A 16,471-nucleotide genomic window follows, 5' to 3' on the forward strand; every position below is an offset into this window, starting at 1 on the left:
CATCTCTCCAAGTCCCTCCAGCTCTGCCACACCACACTCTGCCATTGTGGGAAGAAGGGAATCAGAGGAGTAAAATGTGTGGATGTCAGGAAGACACTGGGTTGAATAACAGCCACAGCACATAACATTTCTTAAACACCAATTGCATTCTAGGAACCCAGCTAGGGGCATCACACATATCCTTTCTTTTGATCCTCACAACAATCTTTGAGATACTATAATTATCTTCATTTTATAAATGATGCAACTGAGTCTCCACGATGTTAAGTAATTGTCCGAGGTCTTGCAGCTTGTAATCAGTCAAGTTTGAACTGTCTAGCTTCCCTCCCTCACCTTCCCAAACCACCCGCTACATGCGTGCATGTGCGGATGCACACTCACACACACACACACACACACACACACACGCACTATAGTCTCCCTGGCGCCAGAACTTCTCAGGTGGGGGCCACAGAGATGCAATGGGAACTGCCTCCCACAGTCAGCTGCTAGGATGATCTGGCCTCCCTGCCCCCTCTCTGATACCAGTGCAGCCCTAACTTTCCAACACCTTCCCAATTTCAAAGACTCTTGTCAGACCACAAGTCCAATTTTTGCTCCAGAGGAAATGGCTCCATTCCCTAAAATCTCATTCATTCTCTTCTGTTCTTTACCCCAAATCTTGCCCTCAGCTCCTCCAGGTTCCTGCTCATTTCTCAACCGCAGCCCATACTCCTCTGCTTCTTAGGCTCTCGGCTGATCAGTGTGTGGGTATGTTCACCTCCTTTCTCTGAATCTTCTCAAATATGGCCCACATCAGGCTCGGCGCAGGGGACTTAGTGAGGGGCTGATTGAGGACATGTGGAAGCTCACACAACTGACTCCCTGTGAAATAATCAGGAAAACACGAGGGCGTGGATGGGCTCAACTACAGCGAGCTTAAAATGTTGGCAGTGTGGTGAGGAAAGGCCTAGAGGCTGAGGACCCAGCTGGGCCTGGGGGCAGATGTGCCCAGATTAAAAGGGAGACAGGCAGGGGGCACCCCAGTAACAGAGAGGAGGGGGATTCTGAAGAAAAAAGCCACAAGACTTGCTGAGTGATTATCACCTGGAAGATAAGGAGAGGGAGCAGGGGAAGATGACTCAAGGCTTTGGGGAAACCTGAGGGGTGGGAAAAGTGTGGTGAGCCTCAGAGACAAAAAGCTGATGGGAGAGAAGAAGAGTGTGTGTGTGTGTGTTTGTGTGTATGAGTGAATGTGTGTGCGTGCACACGTGCATGTGTGTGTGTGGTGTGTGTGCATGTGTGTGAGTGCATGCACGTGTGTGTGTGTGTGTGTGTGTGTGTGGAGAGAGAGAGAGAGAGATGAGAGGGCAAAAAATCTTGTTTCCAACACTGGTTTTGAAATAACAGAAGAATTTTCCAGTGCTGGGTGGTTAGAAAGCTAGAGCCAGAGCAGCAGGAGCATGCAGGGTGGGGACTCTGAGGGACCTCACCACGCACTGCACTTTAAGCGGCATGAGGCAGGGTCCAGATATGCTTGCCGTGCCCCCTCTCCCCAGCTGCATCAACCCAGCCAGGAGCCTATCTCAGATGCCCCCATGAAACCCTGTTGAATGAAGCAAGTGATGCATCCTAAGAGTGATGCATATAAAGATGGCACTGCACCCCTAGGGCAGCCAGGGGCACTGATGTGAGCACTAAGGACAAAGCAGGCAGTGGGATAGACCCTGCAGGCAGCTGCATTGAGGGGTGGACAACGGTGCCAGCCAGGGGCACAGGGAGCAAAGGGAAGGAGGAAGGAGAGGAGCCCCAGGGATGGGTGGCCCAGGAGAGAGTCCTCAGCATGGAGTGGACTGGAAGAGAATGGATGGAAGGGCAATGTGGGTTTAGGGGAGAGAGAGGAAGGGAGGGTAATGAAATGTTAGCTGGAAGAGGTAGTTAGGAAGGTCATGATTGGTGATTTGTTCCATTTGACCAACACTTACTGGACACCTGTTATACGCTGGGCACTGTGCCGGCCAGTGGAACCCTGGAATGAATCAAATCCCTGCCCAAGGTAGGAAGTAGAGAGGGCTCTCCAAGCCACAGGGAAGAGGAGTAACTGACCCTGACAGTGACAGCACCGGGAGGGCAGTGCTTTGATGGAGGCATGAGCTGTGGATGCAGGATGCATGCGCTACTGGGGAGACGAGGAAGGGCACTGAAGATGTCAAGATGGGGCTTGGAGGCAGGGGTCAGCATGGTGTCCAGACACCTTCGGGCCACAAGAGACAGCAGCCTCTCCCTGCCAGAAGCCAGCCCTCCTTCAGTCTTCATTGAAACTTCTAGAGATGTGTCAGCTTCCTAAGACCTTTAAGCATTCTAGAGCCCTGGCAGGGCAGAGCCTGTGGCCAACCCTCTACACAGGCTTTCTTTGCCCTTCTTGGTTGAATTTCTCCTGGATCAGTGGATGCTGTCAATGTAATGTCCCCTCTCCAACACATCTGTGTGCATGAACACACTCACACACACACACACACACACACACAGAAAGCACCACTGCAGCAAGCCAGAGAGGCAGAGCCATTTCTACCAAGGTCACACAGGGAGGAGCCATGGAAACCCCTTAGAGCCGACATCCCCAAAATGGGTGGCGAGGAGGGGGACCAGCCCTCAGGGTCACTGCCTTTGCTCAGACCCCCTAGTCTCCATGCCCTCTCCAAAAGGCACCTTCCTTTCCCCTGCCTTTCCCCAAATCAATCCCGACATCTCCTTAAATCGAAGTCAGCCACAATGAAAGGGTGGTGCGGAATTTTGTTTACCAATCCTGGCGTCTAATTAAAATTAGCTGATGGTTCTTCTACTTGCTTTTTGTTCTGACTATTTTTAAGCCAGAGCCGCTAGATCAGTGCAGCCACTAGTAAGCTGTCAAATCAAATTTTCAAAAGCAAATTGCTTTTATAATTAATTTAATTATTATTACCGCTCCCAGTTTTGTGTTGCCTTAATGAACACAATCAGGTTTCACCCTCTGCTTCTCCCCCACACGCACTCAGCACCCCCTCACTTTCCCAGACCCACCTCCCACCTCTCCAATCCAAGTTGGGCAAATGGAAAAGCAAAGAAGAAAAGCAGACACGTTCTGAGCCCCCTCCCCAACCCCCCAGTAGCCACCTCCTTGCTCACGCCCTCACCTTCAGAGTGAGTAATTAAAGTTCTGCTGCCCGTTATGGAATAAATGGTACATGTTTTAATTACCCCTGAGCCTACCCAGGCATCCCCACACCCCCGCCCAAGTCTGTGAGTCTATGTGGTTTTGAGGGGGACAGTTGAGAGAGAGAAAGAGAGAGAGAGAGAGAGAGAGAGAAAGTGCTTCTGTGATGGTGACAGCGGTCTGTCACCCGGGGCCTGGCATTCACTGGGGAACTGTCAGTTACTAAGGAAACTAGGAGGGAGAAAGGAAGGGAGAGAGGCGGTTAGATCCAATTTTGGGTGACAAGTGTGAGGCATAAAGATTTTGGCCTCCTCTGTGCATCCCAGCCTAAGTGAAATCTCTGGGGGTGGGCAGGGGGTGGGCCAGGGAACAGGCAACACCAGGAGGCCACGCCCTTCTTAGGAACCTAAGGCAGGTCAGAGGGAGAGAGACGCTAAAGCAAGATCAGCACAGGACCAGGACGGTGACCAGAGCAGGGGTGTGTGTGTGTGTGTGTGTGTGTGTTCGCATGCACACAGCTGTTCACACCCATGTTTGTGTGTGCCTGCCTCTACATTCATCCTTTCTGTCTTTTGGGTATTTTCTGTTCTTTTCCTTTCGTTTTCCTCCTTCCTCAGTTTGTAATGTATTTAATTTCCATCCTTCCCCCACTCTTTTTTTTTTTGGGTTATTCTATTCTGTGTCTTCTTCCTTTCTCTTTCTGTCTCTTTTCTCTCTCTCTCTCCCTCCCTCCCTCTCTCTGTCTCCCACACACACACTCTTCTTCTCTGTCTTCCTCTCTTCCTCTGCATCCGTCTACTATCTTTTTCTCTGTTTGTTCCCAGACCACTCCCCTCCCCAGCATGGCGCTCTCTGTTTTCCCTCTTCTCTGTCTCTCCCAGTCTCTGGTCCAGACCTGTCCTGGTGGATTTGCAAGGGTGAGAGACCCTGGGGACCATCTGAGCCTTTGTACCCTAACCTGACTCCGCATCCAGGCCTGGCTTGATCCTCCTGACCCAAGAACACACGGAAGCCTCGGAGGAAGGGTCTGAGTGAGTGCTGACATGGAGCTTCAAAGATCAGTTCTTGAAATCCGATGCCATTGGAATGGGTGGGACAGAGCGCACTGCACAAAAAAGTCATCAGTATTTCTGGAACAAGAGCAGAGAGCAGATCTCTCAACCAAGACAGAGTGGGGAGGACAGGGGGCAGGCTGGGAACCAGTGCACCAAGGAGGGCACACAGGCAGGTGAGGGAGACAGGGAGAAGGGCCCAGGGCTGACTTCTGGGGCTTTTGACTTTCACGAAGTGCACGAAGACATCACAGAAAGAAGCATGTGAGTCACCAGCTCTGACTCAGGCCCTGGCTGGCTAGTGACAGGACAGGGCATTCCAGATGTCACTCAGGAACCCCAAGAGGACTCCAGGCCTGGGGAGAGCTCCTGCTGCCTGAGACAAAGAAGCGCCCAGCAGAGGCAGGGACCTCCCACTTTCTTCCCCAGGACCTGAGGCCTTCACACTTGCTCCCAGGGAGCCCCGCGGGACGTGGCCAGCCTCACTTTCGCTTGCCACCATGTCTGTCTTTCACCCCTCACTCTCATCTCTTCTCCTTGGCACTCTACTGACCAGGGCCTGGGTCTTTTCCTGTTCTGCTCCTGGGGAAGACAGGGCCCTGGGCTCGATTGTGGCCTGAGCCCTGGCTCCTGGGGCCCCTCGGGGACAGCCCAGGGTGCTGGAGGGACAGTGCCGCAGCCGTGCTGGTCAGATGGGTGCGAGAGGATGACGCTTAGGCTGCCCTGCCGCCAGTGGGCCTCCCAAGGGGCCCTGCCCACAGCAGGGATAGTCTAGGTGGTGGGAGTGGAGCCGACACCACAATCAAGCGTTCACCATGCCTAAAACCAGGGCCAGCTGGGTGGGAGTCACCTTTCTGTGCAGAACCAGGGTCCTTGGGATGCCTCCAAAGATATCATCAGGCCCCTCGGTGTCCCCAGCCCTCCACCCAGTCCAGCCAACCGCCCACACACCAAACCCAAAGGAGGCAACTCAGCCCTCCCTCCTCCAGGGGGCGCACTCTGGCCCACACCGACAGCGGCCTGGAGGCACTTCTAGGAAATCAAGGTGCCCTTGGAGACAGAATCCCAGCAGGAGCCCCACGCCGAGTGGAGAGACCTCCGCCCTGCTTCTGAAGCCGCAGGCGCTGGCCTCAATAATCCCCCAGCCGCGGGCCGATTTGGCATCCTCCGACCCCTGCGGCCACTGCCAGGTAAGTGCTCCTGCCAATGCATCAGTGTAGAGCAAGCCTGCCACCTGGTGGTGAGGCCACCCAACTACAGGCTGGGGCTCTTGAGGGCCATGCTGTCCCGCGCCGAGGGCCCCACACCCGGGTGCCCGCTGGCTCCCGCAGAGCAGACCCTGAAGGCGCGGAGCCCTGTCCAGGGCCTTTCTAGGCACTGCTGAGTTTGTGAGGGCAGAAAAGCAGAAGGTAGGGGTGGGTCGAGTTCAAGGGCTGAGGCAGAAGACCCCCAGGGAGGGCCTGATCCGAGGGATTGGGAAAGAAGGGATTCGGTCTCCCAAGGGGCTCACACGCCCCTTCCCTGGGCATCTATCAGGAAGCAGCAGCTTGGGGCCATGGAGAGGCCCAAAGCCTGCATTCCACTCCTGGCCCCACCACCGCCCACAGTGGGGCTGTGCACACCGCTCCTACCGCAGGAGTAGGGCGGACTGACAGGAAGATGAGTCCCTGCGCCCGGAGCTCACCAGAGCCTGGATAAGCCGAAGTCGGCAAATGGATGGGACAGGCAAGTGTACTGGGGCAGGAAGGGCCTTTGGGATCTTCTCATTTAACAGAGGCTGCATCATGAGTTCCGTGGGACCCTTAGTACCTTCGTCTTCATGGGCCTCTTCCTCCACACACACAAATTCATATTTAAATCCCATTTTATGGCCAAGCAAGGTGGCTCACGCCTGCAATCCCAGCACCCCAGCACTTTGGGAGGCAGAGGTGGGAGGATGGCTTGAGCCTGGGAGGCAGAGGTTGCAGTGAGCCGAGATCATGCCACGGCACTCCAGCCTGGAAAACAGAGCAGAACTCTTATCTCTCTCTCTATATATATATATTTATATATTTATATAATTTATATATTTATATAAATATATATAAAAATGTATATATAATGACTGCTTTGGTATCAAGATGAATGTATTAATATTATATATTAAAAATATTTTCCTCAACCAAAAAGCATATTCTTTCTCTTCTGACTTTAAAAGAAATTAAAACATTTTTGCATGCCTGCGTGCTCATGGATAAGTGGGCCCTGAATCCCACCTCCTCCTGTTGCATTTGAGGAAACTGCAGCCCAGAGACAGGAAGAGGCTGTTCAATGTCACACAGGGGCTGTGGCAGGGCTGGGGCCAGAACAAGTCTTCAGGCTTCCAGGCTAGGGCTCTTTCCATTACCCATTTAACCTTTTTCAAGAGGTGGAAAAATCCCTGCCACCTGCTGCTCAGGCCCAGGAAGAGCCCCCTCATCTAGCCCACCCATGCCCTGGAAACTCTGGCTGGGATCTGCTATTCCGCCCTCCCTGGTGGCAGCCTTCCTTCCCCCAGCCCTGGCCCTGCAGCCAAGTCACCACCACCACCGAAGCTCTTTGGCCTGCTGTCTTATTAATTCCTAATTTCCAATTTGCAAGAAGAGAGAGCCTTAAACCTCCATCTCACCAGCCCAGCAATCACACAGATGATCCAAGTATCTCTGGACAGCCTTTAATTTATTTCCCAGCGCACGCCGGCACTGCTGAGAGACTTGATGGCACCAGCTTAAACATAATAAATTACTCAAGTACCAGAGATTAGTTAATAAAGCTCCAGGCTCCCTCCCAGCCCCTGCTGACTTGGTCTGTGACACCAAAGATTCCTTTGAAGAGGGGTGGGGGGTTCTGAAGTGGGGGTCCCCAGGTCTGAGTCAGCTAGCCAGCCCTCCTCAGGACCCTTGAAGCCAGGCAGAAGTTCTGCCGGGGCTGGAGAGGCAGGGACCCCAGAAAACCACAGGGTGGACTCCAGCATTTTCTACTCCACATCTCAACATATCAATGGAAGTCATAATCTAATGGCAAATCTGATCCTGGCATGAGCACAGCTTGGAAGACGAGGAGTCAGATGTGTGCCCAAGAATGAAGATGCTGGTTACTTCTGGAGCCAAGCAAAGGGAACGGAGATGCTTTTTCATGGAGACACAAAGGATCAGGATAGTCTTTAAGCGTCTGAAGGCTGATCCCTGCCCCTCAGTCCTATGACCTTCCAGGTGTGTCTTCACAGAGCGTCATGTTGTCCACATACCATCCTCTCACCCCGGTGCCTTTGGCCCTGGCCTGACAACAGTCATGCCTCACCCAGTCGCGCCTCACCCACACCTGCACAGTCCCCACCCTCCCCCATCAGAACTGTCTATAAAACTCACATCTAACCCTATTGCTTTTCTGACTACAAATTCCTGATGTTCTGCTGTTGCCTGCCTAATAAAATGTGGTGCCAGAACCTGGACTTCGTCGTCTTCCTCTAGCGGTAATGAAAATAGGGAACTGGAAAAGAGATTTGAAGGAAAGGGTGTAGCTTGCCTCCTGGGGAGCCTCAAAAGAGAAGATTCTCATCTGTTTGGATGGCTCAGCAGATTCCTGAGTGCGATGAAGAAATGGACAAGACAAACTCAGAATTCAGTCCTAGTCTGTGATACTGGAAAAACAGCCTTGGCAGGAGTCAAAGAAAGGCATAGAGAAAGGATGTCTGGAAAATGGTAGGAGTTGAGCAGTTCCCTGAGCTCCCCCAGGAACCCCATCCTCCCTAAGAACCTCAGCCGCTGGCCTCACACCAGTGCCCCAAGTCTAATGGTCTCAAGGAAGATAAACCCAATAGCTTTTGTTCTGACACCAAAGCCAGAGCTCCTGGCGCCCAGGCCCCTGACCACTCCTAGCCCCCACATACGCTGCTGAAACCAAAGTCAGACTTGTGAGCAGGGAGCTGGACTTCTTCCCCAGCCCTGTGTGGCACTGCAGTGCTCCTGAGACTAAGGAAACTGTGATCCACAGTCACCTTTGTTCCCAGGTGCTAGTATTATTCATTGTTATCGGCAATAAAGACCTCTTCAGTATCTCTAATTCTTTCCTTCCATAATGCTCAAAGTACTGCCTACACATGCTCTTGTTTATGCAGAGGGCCTCCCTTCACACAATAGATGGTTGCTGAATATGGTGTAAATTGAATCACATTATAAACACACTAGGGGAATCCTAACATGAATCCTTTCATAAAGTGAATAATTATCCCCTAATTTATCATTAGTGTAAGCCCAGGTTTTTATATAACTGGTTTTGATGTGAGCAAAACCCGCCTATGTGTGTGCGCGCACGCACACACACACACACATTCCTGACGAGCGAAAGCTGCAGTGTTCCATATAGTGCCAGGCACAAATCAGCCTTAATAAAAGTTTCTGAGAGCAACACTGCTGAACCGAAGCACCAAGGATTCTATAAGAGTGTTGTTTCCATTTCAGAAAAAAGGAAACTGAAGCCCAGAAAGGAGCAATGGTTTTGCTAGTGTCCTTCATCCCCATAGAGAAGATCATTTCAAGAATTTTATAAGAACTTTAGGCACTCCTTGGTCACAGGAGATGGCAGGGAAGTGGGGGAAATGGAGGGATGATTGGCTGGGGCATGGGGGTTGACTTGGGAGAGTGTTGGATGTCACATCAGTTCCTTCAGGCTCAGGGGTGGGTCCAGAGTAAGTGTGTGTGAAGAGGGAGTAGGTGGGATGCTATCATTTAAGTCTACCCTGACTTCTGCCTGATGGGGAGGTTTCAAGGTGGGGGCTTCTCTGAGCCCCTGTAGATAGGGTGCTGGGGTCCACCAGCAGGCATTCGCCTCTGCCTCAGGGGATGCAGCCTCCCCCAATCTGCTTCTCCAGGCCTTCCCAACACTGCACTGTTTGGGCACTATCCTTCTTACCTGTTCCCTGCAGACACATCTAGAAGTCTCTAGAAGTGGCTGGGAGCTGTCCCTATGTGAATAGCCCTCCCCAGACCTCACCCGAGACACCATAGCTTGGGCAGGTCAGAGATCCAGGATCCCAAGTACACTACATAATTTTCTGCTCTCTAATCCCAATTCTCTGGGTCCTGGAAAGATGCCCAGCCTCCCTAAGCTGGGGGCTCTGGGATTCCCCCACCCCAGGAAAACCTGGGTTCCATGCCCTACTCTGCCACTGCCAACAGTCCATCCTATTTGCATGGGCTTTAAGATTGACAAGACACTATCCTGCACCATCTCATTTAAACCTCACCACAACACTAGAGGAAGAAATGATTTAGCTCCATTTTGCCCATGAGGAAACTGATGCTTAGAGATGTCAAGACACTTCCCCCAAATCACCCCAGGTTTTTTAAGGGGAAGCCAGTTGTCTTCTCTATCTCAGTAATAGATCTCTGTCACACCTGTCAGTGCTTCAGTGATGATTGCTAAGACCTTTGAACTAGAGGTAGTGATCTTAGGAGACAAGGCAGAGTTCTTAACTTTGGAATTACAATACCATATGCCAGTCACCAGTTTGTAGGAATGCCTTGTTGCCATTAGCAATAAACTAGACATAGAAACTAGAGTGCATTCAAGATTATCCTTTTAAAAATATCAGTTATATTACTTGTACTTCAGTATACCCTCAGCTGAGAAAGGCAAGGCTTTCTGGTGAGGAGTCAGGTCAGGTAAGCTCGAATTTGATATCCTACCATCCTGTGAAGCCAAGGCTCAGAATCCTGCAGCTAATCCAGGGAGACTGCCTGGAGAACCAGGTGTGGAAAAAGAAACAGAGCTGGTTGGTGGAATAGTGGGAAAGAGTCCTGGGTTTTCTCTATCAAGGGACTGCCCAATGCACCTCTTTTTCCCTCCATGTTCTAAGAAAGCAAGAAAAAAGACAAACAGTGACATGTGGGACAGAGAAAGGCCACCTTTGTTGCTAATAGAAGCTAAGTTGGAGGATATGGCTGAGTTAGAGAGCAAATGGGTCTCCTGGGCCCCACAGTCAGAGGTCTCACCCTCGCCATCACAGGCAGCATAGATGGGCAGCCTCTGCACTTGGTGCTGGTGATGGCGAGGGTCTGCCCAGCTACCACAGATGTCATGGACAGGTGAAAGGCAACCTGGACTCTCTGCAATCAGTCTCACCTTTATCAGAGGAAAGAAACCAGCAGGAGCTGAGCTGAACATGCTGAACATGCCCTGTGTATTCTCCCCAAACCCCCAATCAGAAAAGTCAGCTCTTCTTCCCTGGAGCAGAGAGAGTAATGGAAAGACAGAAGCCAAGAGATCCACCAAGTGAGCTCCCTCCACATAGAAGGAAACATCAGGAGTGGCTGAGAAAGAAATGTGTCCTCCAACAGAGGGAGCACTTCCTGTGCCCCCTCACCTCGAGTCTGGTTCACCCTCAGAGTTCTATTTTTTTTTTTTTTTTTGAGAGGGAGTCTCGCTCTGTCACCCACGCTGGAGTGCAATGGCACGATCTCGGCTCACTGCAACCTCCGCCTCCCGGGTTCAAGCGATTCTCCTGCCTCAGCCTCCGGAGTAGCTGGAATTATAGGTGCCCGCCACCACACCTGGCTAATTTTGTATTTTTAGAAGACAGACGGGGTTTCTCCATGTTGGTCAGGCTGGTCTCGAACTCCTGACCTCAGGTAATCCACCCACCTCGGCCTCCAAAAGTGCTGGGATTACAGGCATGAGCCACTGTGCCCGGAGTTCTCAAAGAATCAGAGGACAGGGCCACTGTTGCCCAGAGATGAGAATGAGCCTTCCTCTGTCCGTGCCTCCTCAGGCCACTGTCAACTCCCCACGCATTGTCCCTGGATTCGGAAGGTACAGGCACTGGGGAGATGGCTTTATTCATTTTCTGCAATGGGGATTCAGGAAACTTTCTTTTCTAACCAGTAAAATCAAGCTCATGACCTTCAAGGAGGTCAAAGAAGACCTAGAGAACCTAGTATGTGGGGTAGAAGAGTATTTTCTAAAGCACATTAGGCCCATGCTGATCTGTTGCACTCGTCAATGCTTTAGTGATGATTGCTAAGGACCTGCATAAACTAGTGGTAGTGATCATAAGAGACAGGGCAGAGTTCTTAACTTTGGGATTACAACACCATACTCCAGTCACCAGTTTGTGGCAAGTACCCTTGTTACCATTAGCAATAAACTAGACACAGAAACTGGAGTGCATTCAAGATTATCCTTTTTAAAATATCACTTATATTACTTTTACTTCAGTGTACCCTCAGCTGCAAAAGAAGTGGTATTATGGTTGGTGCCACGGGGTAATGCACAACCCACAGGCAGTCTTATCTATGCATATAACCTATGTAAACTTAAAAGCCATCTGTCCTGGAAGAAAAGTGAAGGACCACAGAAATAATGTATGCAAAATATGCTGGTAAACTAAAGAGTGATTTTTATGTGCCAGTTGTTATTACTCTTATTATTATTATTACCGTCCTGGGAAAGAAAGGACCTTTACTTTCAGTCTGGAACATGGATGAAGATGAAGCCCTCCCAGACGTCTCCCATCCACATCTGACTCAGATAATCCCTGAGTGTGTTCTACACACTGTAGTAGTCCGTGATTCTGGTCCCCTGGCTGTTGGCTGCTGTTTTATGTATAGCCCAGGTATCAGCTGAGGCCTCTCTCTCCCACCCCACCACCCCAAATGTTGGTAAGCTTGACCCAAGTTGCCAGTGCTTAGCCTGCAGGAGTCCAGAGTCTCCCCCAATTTGCACAAGTTTCTACCACTGGTTGCTGTATGTTCCCGTGGTCTTTGCTCCTGCACCCATCCACGCTCTCTCCATGCTGCTTGGCACTGCCCAGGGCATGAAGCTTGGGCTCTCCTGGAAGTTCTGCAAAAGACACATGCACCCCAAGCATTTCCGCATTTAGAAACATTCCTGGAAATGTGTGGCATCTGGGACAGAGGCCATGGCAGACACACAGTCTCTCATGACCTCACTTCCTCGCTCTTGCCCTTTACTTCTCTTTCTTCTGAGAAACAAGCTCATTCTTCCCCCTTGTTCTGCAGAGAACAATTTATCCAGTACTTGGGGCACTTGGAATCTCAGCTTCATTCCTTCCAAACACTAAGAGAATAAAAGTGACATAGCTAGGAAAGAGCTATCAACTCAACCTGATTATAAGCACCCTGAGGTCAGGGACGGGGTCTTAAATACTACTGGAGCCCCACTGTAACTAGCCCAGAGCTCTGCTAAATAAATACCACAATTATAGTCAGTTCTCATTACTGATGGTAGTTATGTTCTATAAAGTCATTGCACACACTGAATTAGCAAATACTGAACCTTTGTTCCTAGGGGAAATAAAGTGTTAGGTTCTGCAAGCCTCTGGTTACAAAATTTTCACCAACTGATCAATATATAACTTTTTAAAATGTGTGTTTCAGTTTAAAGACACCTTATTTAATATGGATTGTTGATCCATTAACATTGAACTCAAGGCCAACAGCAGCATAACTCATGCATGAACAAAACATCGAAAAACACCTATTTTCTCCGCAAGGCAGGAACACTAGACAGCGTTTCAGCACTATTCACAGGCCCCCTTTTTTTCTTTTTAGAGATGGGGTCTCTCTATGATGCCCAGGCTGGAGCACAATGACAAGTCACAGGTGTGATTGTAGCACACCACAGCCTCGAACTCCTAGGCTCAAGAGATTCCTCCTGCCTCAGTCTCCCAGGTTGGGCCCATTTTAAAGGTGAAGTCACCAACAAAAAGCACAACAATGCAAAAAAAAATTGTTTCACTAAATAGACCACAAAAAGGACACTATTATAGCATAAGAGCTGAAAAAAGAAAATAGGGTATTGCCTTATTCATCCTCAGCAGGGAATGTGTGCATCAGGCATGTCAAATTCTTCACCACTCTGTCCATGTCTGCAATTGACTGTGAAGTGCCAGGTGTATTGATTTTTAGGTTACAAATTTTAGCAAGTAGGCAAATTTGCAAATGTAGAATCCAGGAACAATGAAGATCAACTATGTATGAATGCTATGGAGTACTATTCAACAATAAAAAGGAACAAACAATGGATACACACAAGAACTTTGATAAATCTCAAAGGCACTGTGCCAAGAAGCCAGTCACAAATGGTGATACACTGTATGAGTCCATTTATTCCTACATTCTTGAAAAGACAGAAGTAGAGTGATGGAGAACAGATCAGTGGCAGTCAGGGGATGGAGGTGGAGGGAAGGTGTTGTTGTAATAAAGGGATAGGGCAAGAAAATTCAGGGGATAACAAAACTGTTCTGTCTCATGATTACAGTGGTAGTAACACAAATCTATGCATGTGTTAAAATTCATAAAACTGTACATCAAGAGAAAGCAGTTAATCTTATTCTATGGTGATTTAAGAAATAAAATCAATAAGTAAAATACCATAACAATGAGTAACCAGAGATGCAACACCCCAGCTCAAGTCTGGACTGCCCCACTGCACGGAATGGGCCTCCCAAGCAATCTTGTTGGAGGGAGCACAGCTGCCACCTGTGTGCTTGGGTTATGGCCTCACGCCATATGCAAGTGGCTCGAACAGCCTGCCAGTCTCCAAGAGGGCACCAGCATGGTCCTGGGTTTCCCAGCCACTTTCCATTTATTCACTCCCCTGTGAGAAGACCCCCTTCCTACAGGGTCCCAGGGCATTGGTTTTATATCCACATGCAAAGATTCCTCCTTAGAAGTTAGTGTTGCCCTTAGCAACCAGCTCTTTCTCCAAACTGCTTTGAATACAGACACACTGCCTTAGGAAGACTGCTCCTTAGAACTGATTTCTAAAAGACCTCCTATCACTATGTGAACAAAACATTTTTAAACAGAAAATTTAACAAGATTTTAAAACAAAGGTTCCAAGTATTTTCATCATATTCTGACTATGTGTTTGCTGAGTGGCTTGAGGGGGACTCTCTGTACTTTGCAAAGGAAGACAGAAGGAATGATGGTGGCAGATCATGAAATGGTGCCTGTTCTGAAAGACCTATGAGAGATAAAGTTGAAATAATGTGATGTCCCTATAGAACCCTCTAGTACAGGCATAGGCCCATAGTAGGTGCTTAATAAGTGCCACAGGAAATCAAGACAAATCTCCAAATATAAAAGACTTATACATTGTAATTACTAAAACACATTTATTGATCACCATCTATGTGGCAGGCTCCCTCTGTACTGGGGTATGAGGAACACAGAAATGAATAAGACATGGCCCATATTTTCTGGGGACTTCAAGTCTAGTAGAGAGAAAGATATACATAAATAATAGAACAAAGCATAGGCAGCATGCTGTGGGAAAATGAGTAAGGAGCAGTTTATTAATCAAGGTTCTTTGGTTGCAAGTGACAGAATCCCAACTCAAGTGAACATGACCAAAACAGCAAATACATTGGTTTACATAATTTGGAAGGACATAGGTGTATCCAGAGACTCAAAAGGTTGTTGGCGGGAAATTCTGCTCTTCTGCAGTCCTTCGTCTTTCTCTGCTTTCATGAAAGAGGTCTTAATTTTGGTCCCCAACCAGCACCAGGTACCTCTGGCTATATTTACTCCTTTTGGCAGCCCTAGGGCCCAGCTAGCCAGCAGCGGATGCTGTGATGGGGAGCAGATAATGGGTCTGACCCTTCAAGGAGGCCATCTAACTGCACAGGTGTTCAGATCACTCAACTCATTCAGGAAGAGCTAAGGGAAACCATTGCCCACTGGATTGCAGCCATTGATGCCTGGCAAGATGATGAACTCCAAGGCCCTATGCCTGCCTTTCTTCCACGTAGCTCTGAGCACAAACAACTTGGACCCCAGGAGAAGTTCAACTCTGGACTTCATCAAACCATGAAACCACCTAATGATAGAGCATTGAGGCCCAATGAGAGCAGAAATCTTCAGGATAGAATGTTTGAGACTGCTGAGATTGTGCTGGTATGGTAGAAAGAGCTTGGGCTTTGGAAATGGATCTGGCTTGAATCCCAGCTCTGATACTTACAAGCTATGAGTCTTTCTGAGCTGACAATTCCTCATTCGTAAAATGGGAATAATAATACCTGCCTCACAGGTGTTAGTGAGGCTAAAGGAGGTAAATTAAATTACAACAGTAATTGCTGTTAATGAACTTTGTACCCCTTTTCAGCTCCACTGTCGTCTAATTCTCAAGCATCATTTTATTCATTCGTCCGTCCATCTACCCAACCACTCATCCAATCATCCATCCATCTAATTTATTAAGTACCTGCTCTGTCTCAGACAATATGCAATATATCAGAAATATAGATATTAATACAGTAGACCTCCCTACCCTCCAGTTAATTACATTTGTGTAAAAGTGAGAAGGTAAGCAATTATGAAACACAACATGTAGGGAAGTACATAGAAGTATAAAAAATCCCTTAAATCTGTATAGTGCTTTTTATTCTTAAAGAACACTTTCACACCCAGTATCTCACTAAATTCTCATAACAACCTCATGAAAGATATTCTCACTCCTATCTCACTTATGAAGAAACTGAGACAATGTATCAGCAGCCATGGCTAACATGTTCAGTGTCAGTGAGAGGCAGGAGCAAGTTCCACTTTCTCTGATGCTAAAGTCTTAGGGAGCATTAAGAATTTACTGGCTGGGCGTGGTGGCTCATGCCTGTAATAGCAGCACTTTGGGGGGCCAAGGCAGGTGGATCACCTGAGGTCAGGAATTCTAGACCAGCCTGGCCAACATGGTGAAACCCTGTCTCTACTAAAAATTCAAAAAATTAGCCGGGCGTGGTGGCAGATGCCTGTAATCCCAGCTACTCAGGAGTCTGAGGCAGGAGAATTGCTTGAACCCGGGAGGTGGAGGTTGCAGTGAGCTGAGATCACACCACTGAACTCCAGCCTGGGCAACAGAGCAAGACTCCATCTCAAAAAAAAAAAAGTACTGAGGGGGAAAAATATTTGTTTTGATATTATGTTCAAATAAACATAGTGACCAATAAACAAGCTGCAACCCAAACATCAGAAAACTAAAGGGAAGTAGGAAAGGAGCAAACCAGATAAGACAAAACCCTGCAAGCATGAACATGGGTAAAAAAGCAGTTTGCCATCTGTGTAGAATTGTCTAGATTAAAGCATGAGCAGTTGAATCATATCAAAATGCTCATAGTTTTCCTTTTCAGCCTTGATGGAGATTTTACAGTTTTTCACATTACCATAGAACACTTAGAATTCTGACGTGGTACACAGTATACATGCTGAATCTC

At 48.7% G+C, this 16,471-nt stretch overlaps 1 long non-coding RNA gene across 1 annotated transcript; it reads left to right on the forward strand.

The window, feature by feature from the left end:
- Positions 1 to 3,483: 3,483 nt before the first annotated feature.
- On the forward strand, positions 3,484 to 16,265 carry LOC134731168 (uncharacterized). The gene is made up of 3 exons (XR_010113302.1): positions 3,484 to 4,203; positions 5,214 to 5,414; positions 12,813 to 16,265. It is a non-coding gene; the product is annotated as an uncharacterized LOC134731168 (long non-coding RNA).
- The last annotated feature ends 206 nt before the right edge of the window (positions 16,266 to 16,471 follow it).

Source organism: Pan paniscus, chromosome 9 (assembly GCF_029289425.2).
Source record: "Pan paniscus chromosome 9, NHGRI_mPanPan1-v2.0_pri, whole genome shotgun sequence".
Taxonomy (NCBI): domain Eukaryota; kingdom Metazoa; phylum Chordata; class Mammalia; order Primates; family Hominidae; genus Pan; species Pan paniscus.